Source organism: Petaurus breviceps, unplaced genomic scaffold, assembly GCF_028583685.1.
Source record: "Petaurus breviceps papuanus isolate PSGF00001 unplaced genomic scaffold, PetGlider_PUasm1.0 90700, whole genome shotgun sequence".
NCBI lineage: Eukaryota > Metazoa > Chordata > Mammalia > Diprotodontia > Petauridae > Petaurus > Petaurus breviceps.
In genome coordinates this window covers 8212761-8217939 of record NW_027187315.1, presented here as the reverse complement: position 1 = coordinate 8217939, position 5179 = coordinate 8212761, and positions in this window count along the sequence as shown.

Below are 5179 nucleotides of genomic sequence, written 5' to 3'. Positions count from 1 at the left end.
CATTTTACTTAGAGTGTACTAACCTGAGTGCCCATCAGTTTCATCCCGTTCATCATCAGTCCAATTATTTCACCAGCAATAAGTGATAGTGCTGGATTTTCTTTACAGAACCTCACGAGTCTCTGGAGATATTTTGTAATTGGAAAAATTGCCTAGTGTCTCAATAACTAGGTATGGAGTAGCTTTCCACTTTTCTGCTAATTTGTCTAAACCATGAGCACCAAAATCACTCAGCAAAATTCACCATGTTGAAGGTCTTGGAAACCATCTTAGTCACCATGCTGAGTTCTTCTGAGATAAGATTGTAGTTAAGTGGTAAGCCTCCCTTAATGAGATGAGAGATCCACTCTCTGTAAATAAATACAGGCTCTCAATCTTCAAAAAATTCCAAAATACAAGTACATAGGCAGGAGTAACTCATGCCCAAACAACAGCAGATTGTGTATAAAGCCAGTGATATCACAAGAAGCAACAGTTAGAATTGAACATGGAACAATGATTGGTTTAAAATTAGAAAATTAGGCCATACGTTGTGATCTTATTTATTTAATTTATATCTAGAATGCATCATGTGAAATGTCAAGTTGAATAAATCAAAAGCTGGAATTAAATTGCCAGGAGAAATATCAACAATCTCCAATATGCAAACAATACTACACTGATTAGGCTCAAAGAGGAGAGGGCAAATGCTGACTTGAAGATTAACAACCAAAAAACTAGGATCTTGGCAACTGATCCCATAACTTCCTGGCAAATAGAAGTAGAAGAAATAGAAGTAGTGTCAGATTTTATATTCTTGGGCTCAAAGATCACTACAGATGGTGACTGCACTATGAAATTACAATATGCTTGCTTCTTGGAAGGAAAGCTATGGCAAATCTGCACAGCTAACTAAAAAGCAGAGACATCATCTTGCCAACAAAGGTTCATAAAGTCAAAGTTATGTTTTTTTCCAGTAGCAATATATAACTGTGAGAGTTGGACTCTAAGGAAAGATGAGCCCTGCAGAACTGATGCTTCTGAATTGTGGTGCTGTTAACAACAAGAAAATTAAATCAATCCATACTTAAAGAAATTTATTCAATCTATTCACTGAAAGGTCAAACACTGAAACTGAAGCTTCAATACTTTGGCTACATAATGAGAATTTAGCACTTATTGGAAAAGTCCCTGATATTGAAAAAGATTGAAAGCAAAAGGAAAAGGGAACAGCAGAGGATGAGATGGATAGATCATGTCATGAGAACAACAAACATGAAATTGGACAGATTTCCAGAGATTGTGGAGGAAGAAGAGCCTGGCATGCTATGGTCTATGTGGGGTCACAAAGAATCAGAAACAACTGAACAAAAAACCATTTTTGGTGGAATTGTCTGCATGCCCTAAGAAAGTGTGATTTTTGCCATTGAGATTTTTGTTCTGCTCAGTGTCTCTGATGTATTTTTTTCTTTATTTTTAACATTCATTTAAAAAAATTTTAATATCCAAATTCTCTTTTTCTCCCACAACTTCCCACATTCATTGAGAAGGCAAACAATATGACATGAATTATACATGTAAAGTCATGCAAAACATAAATCTAGATTAGCCATGTTGCAAAAAAAGTAAAACAAAAGTGAAAAAAGTATGCTTCAGTGTGTACAAAGAGTTCATCAGTTGTCTCTCTGGAGGTGAATGTAATTTTTTATCATGGGTCTTTTGGAATTGTCTTAGATCATTGTCTTCATCAGAGTCTTTCAAAGTTGATGATCATTACAATATTTTGTATGTGTACAATGCTTTCCTGGTTCTGCTCACTTCACTTTGCTTCAGTTTATATAAGTCTTCCCAGGAGGTTCTGCCATCCTGCTTGTCATTTCTTATAGCACAATAGCGTTACATTAAAAATCATATGTTATGGTTTGTTCAGTCATTCCATTATTGATGGGCATCCCTTCAATTTCGAATTCTTTGCCACCACAAGAAGATCTACTATAAATATTTTTTGTACATATAAGACCTTTTGCCTTTTTTTAATTTCTTTAGGATACAGACCTTGTAGTGGTATTGCTGTGTCAAAAGGTATGCACCTTTTGAAAGCTCTTTGGATAAAGTTTCATTTGTTCTCCAGAATGGTTGGACAAGTTAATAATTGTACCAACAGTGCCTTAGTGTTCCTATTTTTCCACATTCTCTCCAGTATTCATAATTTTCCTTTCCTTTCATGTTAACTGCTCTCATTAGGTCTGAGGTGATTCCTCAGAGTTGTTTTAATTTGCTTTTCTCCAATCGATAGTGATTTAGAGCATTTTTTTTTCATATGATTATTGATAGCTTTGGTTCCCTCTGAAAATTGCTTGTTCATATCCTTTGACCATTGGGAACATCAATAGGAGAATGGCTCTTTTTTATGAATTTGACTCATTTCCCTATATATTTGAGAAGTGAGGACTCTATCAGAGACAATCAGGGGATTGTTTCAATTCCCCTCCCACCCCAGTTTCCTGTTTTATTTCCAATTTTGACTGCATAGGTTTTGTTTGTGTAAAACCTTTTTAATTTTGTGTAATCAAAATTGGCTTCCTATCTCACCTTGACACTTACAAGGTGTGGGACCATGGATAAGTCATCTAACCTCTATTAGTTTTAATTTCCCCATCTATAAAATGTAGTTAATCTTATTTGTAGTATCTACTTTAAATGGTTGTTGTGAGCCTCAGATGAGATAATCTATGTAAAATGCCTTGGAAGCTTTAAAGTGCTCTGTAAATCTCAGTTATATTTATTTGTATCCCCTCTCTCCCAATGGCTATAAGGGAGAAGCACCCCATTCTCTCCCAAAAGCCACCATGATTTCCCTGGGTAATTTACCCCCTGGGTAAGTTGAGAGAAGGATTTTGAATTTTAGACTGATTCCCAAATTTCCAGAGTGGTGACTGAGGCTGGCAAACAGCATTTACCATTTTTCAGCAGCATAGAAACAGCAGAGCTTAGAACTTACTTTTTTTTGCCTTTTGGAGGGCAACTGGGGTTAAGTAACTTGCCCAAGGTTACATGGCTAGTTTTTGTGTGTGGGTGTTATGTCTGAGACCAGAATCGAACTCGGGTCCTCCTGACTCCGGGGCCAGCACTTTACTCACTTGGCACTTACTTTCAAATGATAATTAGGTGTTATCATTGCTGTTGGTCCATCATTATTGAAGAGGACCAATAATATCACGAGAGTGATGTCTTGACTCGCACATAGTTTGGATTTAAGTGAGTGAAAGCTGTGCAAAACCTTCCTTCCTACTTATCCCACATGGTGGCCTCCACCATACTTATCATATGTTCCAAACAAAGGCCAACTTTACTCTGAAACCTGATCATATTGAACTCATCAAGAGAATCTAAAAAACCTCCTTATAGTTAAGTCTCTGGGATCAAGTCTTATTTCCCCAGTAGTGGTTTTGCATTGATATCCCCAAAACTGGAACTGTCTAGGCAAGTTCTCTCATTTCTGCTAGAATAGATTCCAAGACCATGCTACCTGGAAATTAAAAATCTTCTTCCACTAACTAGGAAGTTGGGATTAAAGAAAGCTGACAGTGGAATCTGCACCTGAACATGCAATGTAGGATCACACGTTAACTTCTACTATTTGCTTCATCAGGAACTTCTTTTAAGACTCCGCTCCTGCTCAGATACTACTGCCATTTCTTAGGTTGAGAAAGTCTGTTCTCAACTGTCTGTGCTCCAGTCTCTGGTCTGTGCTCAGAAAGAGAAACTGAAAGGTAGAAGGTGGCCAGTAATTTGAAGTCCATGAATTCACCTCCTTGGTACACCTGAAAGAAAGCACACAGATTGCCACCAGCTTCCACTGAAAGGCAGACATTAGCTACTCCACTGTTCCCCTACTGTTCCTCACTGGAAGAAGAGTACAAAGGAAAGGTGAAAAAGATATTAAAGGCAAAAGGGAATGGGAATAGTCTATTGGCTCTTTTATAGACCAGAACTCTTCACTAAGAGTCTTCCTTAGTAGTTCTTATTGTTGTTCAGTCATTTTAGCTGTACCCAACTCTCTGTGACTCCATTTGGGATTTTCATGGCAGAGATACTGGAGTGGTGTGCCATTTCATTCTCCATCTCATTTTACAGATGAGGAAACTGAGGCAAACAGTTAAGTGATTTACCCAGGGTCACATAGCTATTAAGTGTCTGAGGCCAGATAAGAACTCAGGAAGATAAGTCTTCCTGATTCTAGACCTGGTACCCTGTCCACTGTCTCACTTAGCTCATTACAAGAGTCCTACTCAATCAAATCATCTTAAAGGCTGCCCTGATCACTGAAACTTGTCCAATTGTAATATAATTATATATGTGTGTGTGCATACACACATATTATATGTGTGTATATATACACATACATACAGATATATACATATATAAAATTGCTGTCCTCAGCTCTTAAGCAGAAATTTACTTTCTGAAACTTTTCACTTTTTTCTACCTCTGCCTTTTGTTGGTGTTCAGACTTTAGACATATCCTCTAATCATGCCACTTGTAATCTTTCTCTGCAGAAATTCTGTTGTCTAGATGTTCCCTCTTCCTTTTCTACGTAACATTTGGTGCATACCAGTCATACCCCTTAAAATGACCAATTCTTTTAATTGGCTTGTAGGCATACCAACATTGTATCTCTAGAAATTCTCTCTCTTTCTCTTTTTTTTTTTTTTTTTTTTGCTTTTTGGAGGGCAATTGGGGTTAAGTGACTTGCTCAAGGTCACACAGCTAGTTTTTGTATTAAGTGTCTGAGGCTGGATTTGAACTATTCACTGCGCCATCTAGCTGCCCCATCTAGAAATTATTTATAATAAGGCAAATACTTTTGAGAAGAGTGACAATTTAAGGCTTTTATTTATTTATTATTTATACTTTAGTGTGAATTTGTTTATCAGTCACTAAGACTAGCCAGTCATCTAACCAACACTAAGGTAATGAAACAGAAAACAGGTAAAATTTGGCCAGAACAGGAAAGAAGGAAGGAAATAAATGAGATTGTCTCAGAAAAAAATTGGCCAAGCTGAGTTCTGAGATTTCCTGAAAGAGGAGATGTTTGAGAAAGGGAAGAATGGCAGTAAAGCATGATGGGAAACACCATGACAATTTTTGCCTACCCTACATACAGTCCACACTGTATCCAGACCAGGCTTAGGAGTT